Genomic DNA, 17,574 nt, shown 5'->3' on the forward strand with positions numbered 1-17,574 from the left:
TGATAGTCAATATACTCACAGAAACAGAAAGAACTCAGACTCACAGGTGCATAATGCAGGTTTATACCCACACACTCCACAATAACTCTAGCGCTCCAATGAAGGCCAGCACAGGCAGATGGAATGCACAGACCCTGGCATGACCTGTCCCATCGAAGTTGTCATGGAAGGGGGTGTTTTCCTGGTTCCAACCCTGTGCTGGGCATCTGCCCCATGCCAATGGCGCATGGAGGGTTGTACCCAGGCCTGGATTCCAGAAAATGGCCAGGGTAGGATGGCCATGAGGACAGGGGCAAAGGGTAGGGACAGGGTACACTTGGGGTGTTTCATGGGGCCAGGTCAAGTGAGGGACACAGGCGAGCCTCCTCAGGACCCCTCCTCCTGTTTCTCTACCACCTGGGGTGCAGCCTGCATATTAGACTCATATACCATCCTTGGTGCCTCTGACACCACCAGCTCCTTCTATCCTTGCGGTCAAGGAGCAAACAGCACCCGCTTGGACTTACACCACCTACTTCAAGTTTGCAGCTGCAGCCCCAGGTAAAATTTGACAATGGGGAACAAAATAATTTACTTTTTAGTGGCTCCACGTGGCATATATTTGGTATTTAAACTACATTTGTTGCTTTAATTCAGATGAACATGTCTTTGGAGTTGTCAGCATCAAATAGAAAACTTTTATTCTTCCAAGGTGTGCAGAAGGTCAAATCAGCTTGTGTTATTTCTGTTGCAATTTATTAGCAAAATGCTGACTTAAAATGATTCTTAATTTTGTCTGTCTCAAAGTTTTCTTGTGTAATTGTTAAGATAGGTTCAAAGTCTTCAACGTAAAAGGTTGCTTAAATGATAAATAGAATTGAACTCATTGGCCATCGAGGCCTTTTCCAAATGGGACTGAGTGCTGAAGCATTGATTACTGAATGTAGATTTGTGTTTTTGGCTTCTTATTGCGGAGAAGCCGAGGATATTTGGGTCTGTTGGAAATATGCTTTGTGCTTTATTAAGAGACCGTACTATGGAGGGGTACCTGGGTGGCTCAGTTGGTTAAGCGCCCAACTTCAGCTCAGGTCACAATCTCGCAGTTTGTGAGTTCGAATTCCTAGTCAGGCTCTGTGCTGACAGCTCAGAGCCTGGAGCCTGTTTCAGATTCTGTGTCTCCCTCTCTCTCTGCCCTTCCCCTGCTCCTGCTCACACTCTCTCTTTCTCTGTCTCTGTCAAAAATAAATAAACATTTAAAAATTTTGTTAAAAATACTTTACTATGGAAAACATGTTTTTGTACTTATAAAATGTAATTACAAATTTTAGATCTAGAAGAATTCTGGTATAACAGTTCACAATTGGTTACTACTCAGTTTTCACTGGAGTCTTAGGTTTCTAAGAGTTAAAATTCTTCTGCTAAATGTAATTAAGACTGAAGGGGGTGGGGTGGGGTGGGGCGCCTGGGTGGCTGTTGGTTGAGCATCCGACTTCAGGTCAGGTCATGATCTCACAGTTCGTGAATTCAAGCCCCGAGTCGGGCTCTGTGCTAACGGCTCAGAGCCTGGAGCCTGCTTCAGATTCTGTGTCTCCCTCTCTCTCTGCCCCATCCCCACTCATGCTCTGTCTCCCTCTGTCTTAAAAATAAATAAAACATTAAAAAATTTTTTTTAAAAGACTGACAGAAATAATGAAAGTAACTCTGCATGTAAAAAAGTAAGAGACGTGTAGAAAGATGTGAGGAATGGGAATACATTTTTGTTAAGGTAAAAGAAAGTAATTTTCTCCTAAAATGAGATTGGTTGTTTGGAAAGAAATGGCTTGAGACAAAATCTGAATGCAATAGAAAGTTGTAGAAGGTTTGTGAAGGGAAGACTTTGGACAGGAATTTTATATGTGGTCAGGATGGACTAAGATTGAAATGAATGGATTTTATTTATTTTGCATTTGAGAGAGAGTGTGTGTGCACACATGGGGGAGGGGCAGAGAGTGAATCTCAAGCAGGCTCCACACCCAGTGCATAGCCTGACTCAGGGTTCAATTCCATGACCTGAGCCAGAATCAAGAGTGGGATGCTCAACCAACTGAGCTACCCAGGCACCCCAAAATGAATGGATTTTAAAGGTACACTGTTAGAAGACTGAAATTCCACTTCCTCTCTTCTAAAAAAACACAACGTTTTCTTGGATTGCTAGTTTGCACTTGATAAGAAAATGTAAACAAAGTTTTTTTCTCTTTTCTTTTCCTTGCCCAGAAAACCAAAGTTTCTACATCTTGTCTTTATCAGGTCTTTGGTTTCTTAAGAAAGTTAAAACTTCACAATGTTGGGGCGCTTGGGTGGCTCAGTCGGTTAAGTGGCCGACTTCGGCTCAGGTCATGATCTCGCGGTCCGTGAGTTCAAGCCCCGCGTCGGGCTCTGTGCTGACAGCCCAGAGCCTGGAGCCTGTTTCAGATTCTGTGTCTCCCTCTCTCTGACCCTCCCCCATTCATGCTCTGTCTCTCTCTGTCTCAAAAATAAAATAAATATTAAAAAAAAAACAAAAAACAAAAAACAAAAAAACTTCACAATGTTAAAGGAGCTAAGTTTTACTAACAAGTATATTACACTATCTATTTGCCTTTGTAAATTTGGTTAAATAAATAATTAAATTTTAAGTTTTATAATGATCCACAATCCTATTTAGGCATGAACTTTAAAACTTTCCCAAGATTTGAATTGTAAATGAAGTCTTTCTGAGCAATCAGCACAAACAAATAATGACAAACCTTAGGTTGTACTGCTTGGGTAAATGCTATAACTGTTCATATAGAGATAGATATAGATATGAAATTCCTGAAGTTTTAATATCACTCAATATTTTGATTATCGAAGTATTCTGTGTCACAGAAATAACTGAATTTTCTTGTCGATTGCATTACGGTCTTTTGTCATTTGCAAAATGAGTTTCATCTTAAAGCAGATTCATAAAAAGGACTTTTTAAAAAAAAACAAATGCATGTTTTTGATATCTTTAAAATCATAAAACTGGGGCACTGGGTGACTCAGTCAGTTAAGCATCTGACTCTTGGTTTCGGCTCTGGTCATGATCTCACAGTTCCTGAGACTGAGCCCTATGTTGGGCTCTGCAGTTAAAGCATGGAGCCTGATTGGGATTCTCCCTCTCTCTCTCTGCCCCTTCCCCATTCGTGCTTTCTCTCTCTCTCTCAAACAAATAAGTAAACTTAAAAAAGTCATAAAGCTGAAATGGGTAAGAATTTCCAAAACTAATGAAAAGCTACAAACTGAACAAGAATTAGTAACGTGGAACTAAATGAACTGAAGAAGATGATTATAGTTTTTGTGAATCTTGTTTGAAACACTGTTTGTTTTCTGATGTTTGCTCTTCCAGATTAAGGAAAACTTTCTTTTAAGATGATTCTCTATAACTTACACACATGGTAAGACATTATTTTGTGAATAAATTGAAGCATCTAACTTACCTCACTAGCTGAACCTTCTGAAATTCAAAAGCTCTCAGTGAATACTCTTTCTTTCAAGGTCAATAAGAATCTTTTCTCCTTGTAACAGCACACTATTGGAAATAGTGATTATTTTACCAAAACTTTGACTGGAATTTCATATTTCAGAGAGACATACATAGATTCAGATATGACCATACAGCTTTAAGGAACTATCATTGGTTTTATGAAACATAAGCCAAGGGACACTGGGGTGGCACAGTCAGTTAAGTGTCCAACTTCAGCCCAGGTCATGATCTCACAGTTTGTGAGCTGGAGCCCCACATCAGACTCTGCACTGACAGCACAGAGCCTGCTAAGATCTTCTGTTTCCCTCTCTCTCTGACCCTCTCCGACTCATCCCTCCCATCTCTTTCTCTCAAAAATAAATAAACATTTTAAAAAATGAAACTTTGCTTACAGATACCTTGCTGATACCTTGCTTACAGATTTCCCAGCAGCCTTACCAGATGAGTAAAGAATATCACTTCCTGGCTGGTGCAGGAACCTCAGGATATTTGGGTGACCTTGAGAAGAGGAATTCACTACATCTACAGGTACGGCAGGCATGTCTGATGGCAAGTATTTGGCTTGGACTCTGGCCTAGAGCAGCTACTAAAAGTTCAATCAAGATTCTTTATAAAAATTCCAGCAAAGTTAATTTGTAAAGATCTATATGATCAGTCACTATTCTTGCTGAGCTCATGTAAATAATTAGTCCAAGTTTGTTAAAACTGAACTTGTTTTTCAAATGAATTAGTCTTGATTTGGCTATCTCTGGAATTAGGGTGATTTTAGAGAGAAAATTATGTTTCTTTGCAGGTGTTAAATTCTGGTTCTAATTGTCTTTGAATGTGTTTTGCCTAAGCTAGACAACTTGAGGTAAACTTCAGAGAAATTGCCACAGTAACTCGTACAGAGATTCTTCTTGCTTGTTATTCTATGGGGATAAAAACAGGACTCCATGGGCATATGATTATTTGAATAGCTGGAAAATGCGATCGATTCCCCTGCTATGGTAAACTCAGCCATCACCTTGACCAATTCTGTATGTCTGTGATGATAAAACCAGTGTGTGTCCCAGTCCATTGCTTAACTATGCTTGTGGAGATAATGGATGGCCCACTTCCCTTATGCCTGGATTGGATGATGCACTTGGGGATGCCCTTACCTTCTGAGACAAGTTTTTTCCCACTTGCTGCTGATTACTCATAATTAGGATATTGTTAAAGTTAGACATCAAACAAAGAGGGCTTCTTGATGGTTTTATCCCTTAGCCATATTTGCCCCAGGGGCCACCTCTTTTGATATGAAATTGCAAATAGAGGCTTTAGCCAAGCATAAACTAGCGATCTTTAAACAAACCAAGTTCAGTTTAAAAAGTGGCCCTCCAAAACCGAATGGCCCTTGATATTCTGACTACAGCCCAAGGAGGCACCTATGCTTCATTAAAGCAGAGTGCTCTGTATGTACGCCAGATTATCACACAAATATGACAGGGTTACCAACTGACATGTATACTCAAATTAAGGCTCTACAAAATACTTCCCTCTCTTTCAAGGACTGATTAAGCTCCTGGTTCACAGGAGGAATGTGGTCAACTATTAAGGGTCTCTTTGTTGGACTTCTCATTCTTATAGCCATACCAATCCCCATATGTTGCCTTTCCCAAAGTTTTCTTGGTGTCAAGACTCCATTATTACAATAACTTCATGTTGACAGATGGTCCTTACCACCCACAGAGATACTTCTTTAATGTCCACATTGGATTTCACTGCCTCCACTTTTCCTAACTCTGCTATACATTCCTGACTAATCAATGTTGAGTCATTAGGTAGGGATATCTTTAGGTCTCTATTTAGCAGGAAGATGCTACAGAAGATGAGGCCTTCCACCTTCAACAACCTTAAAGATTTAAGGGTCAGAATTGTTCAGGGGGCAAGTGGGTGCTTGGGTCTCTCAGTCAGTTAAGCCTCTGACCCTTGATTTCAGCTCAGGTCATGATCCCATGGTTTGTGGGTTCAACCCCACATCGGGCTTAGCAATATGAGAGTAGATGGTGCTTGGGATTCTCTCTCTTTCCCTCTCTCTCTGCCGCTCCCTTGCTCACTCTCTCTGTCTCTCAAAATAAAGAAACTTAAAAAATTGTTCAGGGTGGAAAATGAGGAGAACAAAGGTAAGAGAATCATAGTCAAAGTTAAATTTTCTCACAATTTTCAGCCCACTAATAAATACTTGAGACATGCAGAGTGTGACCCTGCTCAAGGCACTCATGGCTGCCTTAATGTTGATATTTTGCTAGAGACTGAAAGCAACCCTGTCTTCACGACAGCCAGACCTCCAGGATCCCATGAGTCGTCTTTAACATACACAGATCCCTTTAGAGACTTAGGTTATCTCTAACCTAACCAAATTTAAAAGTATACAATCAATCACTCCTCACCTTCCCAGTGCAGCTCTTTCTGCCAACTGGTCCTGTCCTCATGCTATAATTAAAACACCTGTTTGCACCATAAAACATCACAAGAATTCATTCATGACCATTGGGCTCGATGATCCTGCATCACAAGGAGATGGTGATGTTAATGTGAACAGGTGCTCAGGACATGGGTTCCTCTTGTCCTCAGCAGTTATGGACACAGGCATGGACATGAAAAGAAACCATTGTACTGAAGGAGACCAGCCCAGGGTTACACAGCTGGTAAGCAGCATAGCTGTATTTCAAGCTCTAGGCTCTTGGCCTTGCCCCCAGAGGCCACAAAGGACTCCCCCAATGGGAAGCTGACACTGGCTTTAGGAACACTACCTCGCTCCCCTCCATGAATGATCTAATTTGTTAGAGGCCCCCAATCTCTGTTCACTGCTCCTTCTTTCCCTGATCCCTGCTCCAGTTATAATTGGGGTGACCCTTGCCACCTGCTAGGCCCTCCCTGCCCAGAGCATCTGGTGCTGCCAACAATCTGGGTATTGTCCCAGGGTCCCCAGGAGAGAAGTTGATGACCTATTTCTCTTAAAATGTCCCCATTCCTGCAGATCTCAGGAGATCCCACGAGAGTCAGCTTGGATTATTCCCCCCGTGGGGTTCATAATGTAAAGTCCAACCTAATGGGTAGGAGGTTCACATTGATAAGTGACAGATCGACCACTATTTGAGGTATTAAAATGTCTAGGTCAATTAGAGATGATGTGGGGACCAGACAATTTTCTCACACCAATATTTCAGGATATTCCAGGTCTGGAGACATGTTTGATTACAATTTTATCATGCTTATATCATTCAGTCAAATATAACTCTTCTTCTTTGGGATTTCTTTATTCATATTTATAGAGGTGCTTCTCAATTACTAAACATATGGGTATTTCTAGTGAGCATTTTAACAGTGATATCTAGCACATTATATTACCAAAAGATGCTCTGTGTATTTCATTCCTCTGGAATTTATTGAAATTTCCCTATGGCCAAAATAAGTAGAGTGAATTTTTGTTACAGAATCCTATATGCCTAAAGTTAATGCATCCTCCACGGTGTTATATGTAGATGTGGACATATATATGGATATAGCTGTGGGGTTCAGATGGTTCCTATCAAGATCTGTGTTTTATGGATGTTCTGTCTGCTTTGAGCTATTTAGAGAGGGTTGACAACTTTCACTCTGCTTATGTATTTCATTGGAGTTCTGAACGGAAGGAGAGAGCTCCCAGAAGAGAGGACAGGGACCTGGGTTGGGAGGGACAAGAAACTAAAAGGTCTGCCAGTGTTCCAAAGAGCAACTGTTGTTGGGATGGCACGTGGTGGTACACCAGGTGAGAAGTCATGTTGGGTATCTGTTTTGATCTACCAGGTGCGAAGGCAGCTGATTGGGTGAGAGAGAGTATAAAGGTTCTAGGCTGTTAAGGCAACATTCAGACAGTTGAAGGTTTGAAGATAGATGGATCCTCCTCTGCTCCACCTACTACTTGTGTCCTGCTCACCTAGTGATTTGTCGACCTGCTGACCAACTAACCTGTCTAAACCCCCCTCCCTCCACTCTAGTACTTGATCTGATGCGGGTACTGTCCCTGAGTCCCTTCTTCTCCTGACACACCCCTTCCCCAATTCCACACTTTCTTAAATATCACCCCCAACCCCAATTACCACCCCGCCCCCATTCCTACCCCTACATCCTCCCTGGTGCCCCAGCGCCCCCTGAAATGACCAGGACATGAAGATGTAGAGGCTGTTTGTCTGTCTACTCATGCTCTGGTGTCCCAGTTACTCAAACACAAATGTGAGTAAACATGGAACATCAGTGGATTCTTCCATTCTTCCTTCCTATAAGGTTCATTCACACTGTGGTTAAACAACTATTTTTTCATGGGGTTCTTGATGGGAACTTCAGAAGAACTTCAATTCTTCCTGAAGACTGAGGACCACAGGACAGATTTCTCCACCAGCTTAAAGTAGTTGTGGCCACAACTGTCCACATCCATTTCTGGGTCCTGTCTGTGCTCCTTGGTCCAAAAAGATCAGCACTGACAGGATGGAAACCTGAAAACAGTATGTTTACAGTGTCAAAAGGGAAGGATTTATAAAGACACTAAAAGCCACTGAGATCTTAGTCTTAAATAGGGGCTTATATGATGTTTGAATTATATCTCATTAAAATTGTTTTCAAAAAGGTCAGAAACTCTTCTTTAATAGGAACCATGGGTATTAGATTGGCTCTTGGAAGCCCTGTCAAGATCCTGATTCAAGCCTTGTGCGTTTAGGGTCCATCTTAGATGTAATTTGTTTTCCTATCAGCACATTGTTCATATTTGTGAAGTTTGGTAGCCCTGGGAACAGTGTTTCTGAAGCATTAGTGTTTGTACTAAAGGGTTAAAAAGCGAAATGTCCTTTGTGCTCTGTGCTTCCTGGTTTGTTGACTTTTAAGAACTTCTGATCATCCCATTCTTTCTGGTTTTGGAGGCTGCCCCCAGGGAGCTCTGAGAAGCCCAGCAGAAACTAGCTGAATCTTGCTGGGACATTTACAATAGGAAAATACCTAGGAGTGATATTATCAGGAAGTGCAGGATTTGTCCTTTCTTTAGCCAATTATGTACTGAGCGTTGATTTACCCAAAGCAAAAAGTTTCTGAATGTCCTTAGGATTGTCCGAATATGAAGATGTGGATTCCAGTGTGAATGTTTAACTTACTCATGAAAGAGCAAACCTGTGGGGCACCTAGGTAGCTCAGTGTGTTAAGTGTGTGACTCTTAATTTTGGCTCACGTCATGATCTCATGGTTTGTGAGATTGAGTTCCATTGGGCTTTTCACTGACATCTCAGAGACTGCTTGGGACTCTTTATCTCCCTCTCTCTCTCTGCCCCTCTCCAACGTGCATGGTCCCTCTTTCTCTCAAAATATATAAACATTTTTTAAAACATCAAAAACTGTACCCCCAGGGGAGAGAGACAGGGAATAAGCATAGAAGTAAGTAGACTTCTTTTGATTGACAGGCACCAGATTCGTAGAGCTGGATCTGGAAAGCCTCAGTAGTCAGGAACAACCCTTGTATTGAGGCAGACTCATCCCCCCATGAATACCTCTAGTCAAAATAGATTCTATTCTGTTTCTTTTCAGACCACAAAGGAGGAAATTTCTTGGTCGTCTTTATTAGAATTTTCCTCCTCTACTTGGGCTGCATCTCATAGATCAGTTCAGCTCTCTTTCCCTACCTCATTTCTGAGTTTTGCAATAACTAACTTGTCGTGTATTTCCTATCTGCACCTGGTCATGACCATTGTCTTTGAGAACCTAGTTATGAGACTAGATAGCAACATGCAGAAAAATGAAACTGGACCACTTTCTTACACCATACACAAAAATAAACTCAACATGGATGAAATACCTAAATGTGAGACAGGAAACCATCAAAACCCTAGAGGAAAAAGCAGGAAAAAATCTCTTTGACCTCAGCCACAGCAATTTCTTACCTGACACATCTCCAAAGGCAAGGGAATTAAAAGCAAAAATGAACTATTGGGACCTCATCAAGATAAAAATCTTCTGCACTGCAAAGGGAACAGTCAACAAAACTAAAAGGCAACCAATGGAATGGGAGAAGATATTTACAAATGACATATCAGAAAAAGGGTTAGAATCCAAAACCCATAAAGAACTTACCAAACTTAACACCCAAAAAACAAATAACCCAGTGAAGAAATGGGCAGAAGACATGAATAGACTCTTTGCCAAAGAAGACATCCAGATGGCCAACTGACACATGAAAAAATGCTCCACATCACTCATAATCAGGGAAATACAAATCAAAACCACACTGAGATATCGTCTTATGCTGGTCAGAGTGGCTAAAATGAACAAATCAGGAGACTATAGATGCTAGCGAGGATGTGGAGAAACTGGAACCCTCTTGCACTGTTGGTGGGAATGCAAACTGGTGCAACTACTCTGGAAAACAGTGTGAAGTTTCCTCAAAAAATTAAAAATAGACCTACCCTATGACCCAGCAATAGCACTGCTAGGAATTTACCCAAGGGATACAGGAGTGCTGATGCATAGGGGCACATGTACCTAATGTTTATAGCAGCACTTTCAACAACAGCCAAATTATGGAAAAAGCCTAAATGTCCATCAATTAATGAATGGATAAAGAAGATGTGGTTTATATATACAATGGAATACTAATACTACTTGGCAATGAGAAAGAATGAAATCTGGCCATTTGCAGCAACATGGATGGAACTGGAGGGTATTATGCTAAGTGAAATAAGTCAGAGAAAGACATATCATATGTTTTCACTCATATGTGAGATCTTGAGAAACTTGTCAGAAGACCATGGGGGAGGGGAAGGGGAAAAAGTTACAGAGAGGGAAGGAGGCAAACCATAAGAGACTCTTGAATACACAGAACATACTGAGGGTTGATGGGTGGGGGAGAGGGGAAAGTGGGTGATGGGCATTGAGGAGGGCATTTTTTGGGATGAACACTGGTTCTTGTATGGAAGCCAATTTGACAATAATATTTTTTTAAAAGAAATATTAGCTGTCATTTCTGTTGTTTGTGCTTTAGCTCTATGCATATTTTATTCTTTTTTCTCATTTGATGGCTTTTATTTAACTGATGGTAGTCTGGAAAAAATCATGGCATCTGATGTGCTCTGTGTGTGAATTCAGCAAACATCCAACTCCGTGTAAGATTTAAGAAGAGCTTTTTAGAGAATAAAAGAGGCATATGTTAACACAAAGGTTTTGCTCATCCTGCCTGCCTTCCTTCCTACCTTCATTCCTTCTCTCCCTCCCTCCCCCATCCCTCATCTCCCTCCCTCCCCCATCCCTCATCTCCCTCCCTTTTTTTTTTTAAACGCTTCTTTATTTTTGAGACAGAGAGAGACAGAGCATGAATGGGGGAGGGTCAGAGAGAGGGAGACACAGAATCCAAAACAGGCTCCAGGCTCCGAGCTGTCAGTACAGAACCCGACATGGGCCCGAACTCATGGACCACGAGATCATGACCTGAGCTGAAGTCAGCCGCTTAACCAACTGAGCCACCCAGGCACCCCAGTTCCTTCTTTCTTTATTTCAGGATTTAAAAATAATCCTAGTTCCAAACTTCAGTGTGGATACCAGGTTAAAAAAAAAGACCAGGGAAATGACCATTTAGTGCATTTTTTAAATGTATTATCAATTGTCAAAATTGAATAGGTTGAATGTTCATTTAATGTAAACAGATTTTTGGGTCAAAAATAAGCTATTTATATTGTACTCTTTAACAGAAATTGTGAAGTATCATGAATTAAACAGGAAATTCTAACTTTTTTAAGTTTTTAATCCTGTGAGTTCATTATGCAAAATAAAATGATTATTGTAATTTCATTGGATTACTGTTTTGGTATTTACCAGGAATTATAGGTTTTTACTAATAATTTGTTTTGATGGCAAACTTAATTTGGTTTTTCCTCTCTTAGAGCCTTGAGAAAATCGAGGTAAGAATTTAAGCTTTAGTTTCTTCGTGATATTTTCTCAGTACTAGTGTTTGATGTGGGTTTTTTTATGTTTATTTTGAGCGAGAGAGAGTGCAAGCGGGGGAGGGACAGAGAGAGGGAGACACAGAGTCTGAAGTGGGCTCCAGGATCCCAGCTGTCACCACAGAGCCCAATGTGAGGGTAGAACCCACGAACCGCGAGACCATGACCTGAGCCAAAGTTGGGACACTCGGCCAACTGAGCCACGTAGGCACCACTTGATGTGCATTTTAATTCAACTAGGGATAAATATGGTGACTTTTGATGTCTAAATGACTTGTTAACTCTTAAAAAATCTTTCTCTTTCCTGTTTGGAGCCTAAGTGACAATGTGGAGGGAGTTAACCATCCCTTAATATAAGAGATCAGGAGGAGGAACACATCACCAGAGTAGAGGGAATGAAATGAGTGTAATTTTACATAGAAATGGTTAGTAAACAAGGCTGAAGTTTGGAGTTAGTACTTTGCCATGATCTGGCTCTTGGTGAAATGTGAAGATGAAAAAACACTCTTTGAGTCTATCAAGTGGCTTAAGCTTAGAGAAGAAGCCAGATATTGCCAGGCAGGGTGTGTTTCACAAGGGAGTTTAAACCAAGGTTTTGAGTCTGAGGTGGAGGGAGCTGTTAATGCCAGGGAAGAATGAGAAGTGAATATGATGCAAATGGGGGCAATGTATTCTGTATGGGCTCCATAGAATGTGGTGTTTCCTTGGTGCTGTTGAGAGCCAGGGTGGCTGCCTGACATTCAGCAAGCCCTCAAAGCCTGGTGTTCATCACTGTGAATGCAGTAGTGGTAGCGGTGAGAAGAGTGAACTCAGGGCATGAGAGCTCTCACAATGGGCCAACAGAAGTTTGCATTTTGGGGCCAGATGAGAGAATTAATCCCTATTAGAGGAGTCTGTTCTAGAGCTTACATGTGTTATCCACCTGTAATTGGGTGCTTCATGTGTGTTGAATAATATTCCTGTAAGGTTGGAGGGTAACATTCTCATGTTGGGATGAAAAAAGTTCGTCTTCTACGAATTGTCATTAATCCGGATCCTCCAGCCACTAAGTTTAAAGCTGAGATTGTACCCGTATGTTTGATTCCAAAGACCTTGTCCTCCAGGGCCCCCAGCCTCCGGTTCATGAAAGGCAATCTGTGAGCAGCAGGAAGTCATCCAAGGCCTTTGGGTAGTCAATCAGTCAGCAGTTTGAGATTTCCTTGTGTGGAATTCCAAATAGCACCTGGGGGTGTAAGTGGCTCAAACCAAGACTGAATGATGGTTTTGTTTTTGTTCCTTTATTTTCAGGGACTTATTTAAGTACCTAATAACTGGAGGAGAGAAATGTAAGTTGATAGGATTTGATTTTTCTGTTTCATCTCTGGTGGTGACATAAGTATTTAAAGTGATTGAATTTTCCAAGAAGGGTGATTCTAGATGCGAGAGAAATTAGGAGAAGATATTTTATGCGTTTCGCCATTTTGGACAATATTTTAAATAGGAATCTCATTGGAATAAGGTTTTCTTAGGTTTAAAATCTTGCTAAAACTTGATTTCTTTGGGAAATCAAGCTTTACTAATAATTTGTTTTGATGGCAAACTTAATTTTGGGATAGTTTTGGGATAGCTTTGGGAAAGCTAAAATGTTAGTTACACCCATCTGTCAGATCATGTGTCTGTGTTGCTAATACACTGGGATTATTCGATGTCACTGGTTTGGTAACAACCTTAGAAAATGTTTTATCTCCTTTTAGTTTAGTTTACAGTGAATAACTGAGAAAACCAATATTTTTTAAGAAAGAAAATAGAGAACTTTACTTGCTGAGGAAATATCCATTTGGAAACAGAAGGTAGCATTGCCCTTTCAAATATTTTTTTGTGATTTCATTTCGGTTATTTCCACTCTGGTAGTTCATCCTACTGACCTATTTCATGTGTTCAATAAACAGTCCCAATTGAAGACAAGCTTCACAAATGTAAAGAGCTACCTCTTTATTTGTGAAAGGAGTCACACATTAGAAGATAGGTTTATCTAGCAGTATGGTTTTTTTTTTTTTTTTAATTCTGAATCTTTTTTCGTGTTTTATAGAAAAATGAATTAAGGAAAGGTCTTCAGGAAACTAAGAGAGAAACTAAGTTTCTCTCTGATGAAGCTCTTAAGTTGAAGGTAATAATCTCTTCTTTGCCTGGACTGTGTTCTAAAAACACAAGTAAAATTAATGAACTATTATTACTCATTCAACATATTTTGTTGAAGGAGAACATCAAGAAGCTGAGCACTTTAATGAAATATTTTTAAAAATTGGCGTTTATTTATTTTTTGAGAGACAGCTAGAGACAGAGCACAAGCAGGGAAGGGAGCACAGAGAGACAGAAACACAGAATCCAAAACAGGCTCCAGGCTCTGAACTATCAGCACAGAGTCCAAGGCAGGGCTTGAACTCACAAACCATGAGATCACGACATAAGCTGAAGTTGGACGCTTAACCACCTGAGCCACCCAGGTGCCCACTTTAATGAAATTTTAAATGACACCCTTCAAACTGCACGTGCTACCTTGCAATCTCAGAGAAAGAAATGTCAAGAATCAGGAAATGATAAGAGATGGCTGCTGAGTTTTACTGTAACTTGGCTTTGGAGGCTTTTTGTTCATTGGGTAGGGTGAGCACAGCATATTTGCTTGCTGTTTACCAGAGTAAAGACCGGGCCTCTGGGAACCAAACCTCTTTCTGAACAGTGCGCTGGAATTTCACTAGGAGCACCATGATGAGTTTTGCTATTTCAAAGACTAGGAAGTATCTTTTATTTTCACAACTAGGTAATTATCACATCATTCAGCTCTGCCCTATAAGATAGTAGAAAGTCCCCAAATATAGTTGAGAGATAAAGGGTGTTAGCCAAAGTGTATAATCCTTTCCCTTTAAAAAATTTTTTTTAATTCTTTTTTATTAATTTTTTTTAATTTTAGAGAGGGCATGCAAGTAGGGGAAAGGGGCAGAGAGAAAGAGAATCTTAAGCAGGATCCACACTCAGCATGGAGGCCAACACAGGTCTTGATCCCATGATCCTGGAATCATGACCTGATCCAAAATCAAGAGTCTGATGCTCAACTGACTGAGCTACCCAGGTGCCCCATGGTCTCTTTCTCTCTTAATGCTGAACAGTGAATTTTCAATGAGAATAGAGGAATATATATATATATACACACACACCACTAAGAGCCATGTATAAGCTGTTGTACATGAACTATTTTCCACCATTTTTGTCTTCTAGTTATATTTATGCCTCAAGGTCTTTGTTTATTGTGGTGTACAATCCTTTTGTGTTAGGTACACTCAAATTGTTGTGGAATCATTGTTTCTTGAAAGTCTTTTCTCATATATGTCTTAACCAAAAGATGCAAATGGTGAATTTGATGATGTAGAGCTAAGAGCCTTTAGGTCCAGTAACTGTCAACTGGAAGGTATATTGTCTGTTGGGGAGAAATCCCCATATGATGACAATGACTTTGCATTGGGAAGGGAAAGAATAGCTTCCTGCCGTCATGGTTCTTGCCCTTTTTTTTGTCACACCAAAATCAAGACTCAGGTCATGTACACACTTACAAAGAAAACCCATTTTTTTTTTTTACAGAAAATAAAAAGGCCCTGGAAGACAAGTGTAATGTGTTGAGGTCTGTGAAAGCAACCAAGGAAGCAAAAGTCAAACAGCTGAAGGAGAAAGCAGGCATCCTTGAAGAATTCTATGGACAAAAGTGGCTACAGAAGAGTAAGATGATCATGTGATAACTGTCATAAGTACCGTTGTATGAATGAATGTGGCAGCCAGTAGAGATACTTGTTTTGGAACTGGGTCCAGAGTCTTTTTGCCAAATGCATTCAGTAGAATTGTGCCTTTCCTTCCTACCTTGTTTTCTGTAACCTGCATTTTCCTTTCTGTTGTCCTGAGTGCTTGTCACACATTGTGTCATGTATTTGGGGCAGAAGAGGGAAGGTACCAGCATTAATAACATTGATACCTGGATCTGCTCTGGATCCATCTACATTGTCCTATAGGTTTCAATCCCATCACGTTGTTTTGTCATCAATTAGGTCATTTGTGTTCAGGACCAGACATGGGTCAAAAGTGTAGAGGGAAAAAATGGAATTATCTTGCTGCAGAAACAACAGTAATTTCTTCCTGGAAAGTGGGTAGGGGCGCCAGCAGTACTGGATCCCTGCATCCATTCTGCCAGTGAGATTGTTCACTACAGGCCCAATCCCTAAGAAAGCCTAGTTATTTCCTGTCCCCTGATTTTTAAGTGTAACTCCTCTGGGTCTTGACCAAAGCCTGCAGCTTCACTAGGGCTCATCTTTGCTGGCCGACCCTGAACTAAGGTCGTGTTTCATTCTAAGTCTATGCCCCTAAAGTTGTTCAGCTTCAATGCAGTTCATTTGTAAGCCTCCCAAATCATCGATGAAACCTAGGGAGATTGGCTCCAACTGCCAGGCTGGCTTTGTCATGGGCTTCCTTCTTCTCTCTCTTGGTCTTGTGTGTCTTCATGAGGTTGATAGAAATTTGGTGCATTCATTCACATATTTCCTCCTTTGTACAGTATTTCCATTCATTCTCAGGCAGAGATCGGGGCCTTTAGAGTCCCTCATTCATAATGGGAAATGAGCTCTTCGTTCTCTTCCCTGGAGACTCGGCTGTGTGTTATTCCTTCCCACACCTGAGGTGAGGGATGCTCTGTCTCATTGGCATCTTGTTTTTATTAATTTGTAAGCTCTTTTTGGGAGTGGGTACAGAGCCCTGACCACCTTTCTTCCTTCACTCCCTTACAACAGAGCCACTATATTACAACCACTCCAGAAAGCATTTGCTGAAGGACTGCCTCAGAGGCCAGAAGGAAATGCATGTGCCTTTCTCTGTCTAGGGCTTTTGTGTCAGTTTCTAAGAGACTTTCAGTTTTGCATGTGATTCTTGAGTACATCAAGTGCCAAGTAGAAACCCTTTAAATCAACTACACAAACAAAATAGTCTGATGGTAACACGGCAAACCAGCCTTTTAAGGCATTTCCCTTTGCTGTCTTCACTATCAATGGAATCAGTCTTGTTAAAGTAGATTGACTGTATGAAGTTGATAGTTTTCCATCTGAAATCTGTTTCCTCTCCAGAAAACAGACTATATATAAACCCAGACTATATGACAGTTCATATCAGGTTATACTTCAGGAGACGTTGCTGCTCTAAGATTGGCCTTTTCCTCCACCAAGATATATGAAGGTGGAGGCAGGGGTTGTACTCCTAACCCCTAGCAATGTCAGGGAGTGAGCTGCAATGCTGGTGAAGCCATATCCTGGAAGGTCTCTTTCAGGGTGATTGTGTCAGGGTACAACTTTTGGACTGAGAATCAGGGCTCCACATGGAGGTGTAAGACTAGTGATGATCTCTTGCTTCATCCTAATGGGTACAGTTGGTCATAGTTTGTGACATTGCTGAAATGAGGCTTCACCATCTCAAACAAAAGACCAACTCTTGGAAGGCACAGAGTGCAACGTTATTTGATGACTTTATGATGAAGGAGTAGAAGCAGAGAACTAGAAAGACAGTTCTGATAGCAAAGACATGGCAGCAGACAGACGTTGAATTTTCTTTAACTTAAATGGGGTGTTCATTTCTCTGATTGTGTTGTCAGTCTGTGCATTTACGGGAGAGATGGGGAAAGGGATATTTGCCTTCAAGAGTGCTGGGAGGTAAAAAGGCAGAATTTCTGGACCTTGGCTCCTGGACTATGTATATATTTTTCCTATCTTAGGAAGCTTAAAATGACACAGTGTGAACTGGCGGCAAAGAAGAATCAGCTGGCAGCTGCAGGGAAAATTTGAAAAAAACTACAGAAGAAAACAAGTACAAGTGAGTTCAGCTACTAATTACCAGCAGCACATGAAAACTCTGCTCATTTTTTGTTTTTAACCTTTTTACAATGTTTAGACCCAACATAGTAATATAAACACAAATTCAGAGGACATAGGCATAGAGTATTAGCAGACTAAAAAAAAGGTAAGTTTTAGAAAGAACAAAACAATTACGTTTCTAAACATTTGTGGATCTCAAGCAATGGCCAGACTG

The 17,574-nt window shown here is 40.8% G+C and overlaps 1 long non-coding RNA gene across 1 annotated transcript in view; it reads right to left on the bottom strand.

Moving 5' to 3' along the window:
* Positions 1-15,203: 15,203 nt before the first annotated feature.
* Positions 15,204-17,574, bottom strand: part of LOC109261163 (uncharacterized) — a 42,976-nt gene continuing 40,605 nt past the window's right edge. Inside the window, exon 3 of the long non-coding RNA XR_008419320.1 lies at positions 15,204-17,313. This is a non-coding gene — a long non-coding RNA (uncharacterized LOC109261163). The remainder of the gene's footprint in view (positions 17,314-17,574) is intronic.

Source organism: Panthera pardus, unplaced genomic scaffold, assembly GCF_024362965.1.
Source record: "Panthera pardus isolate Hobbes unplaced genomic scaffold, ASM2436296v1 HiC_scaffold_5, whole genome shotgun sequence".
In the NCBI taxonomy this organism is placed as follows: domain Eukaryota; kingdom Metazoa; phylum Chordata; class Mammalia; order Carnivora; family Felidae; genus Panthera; species Panthera pardus.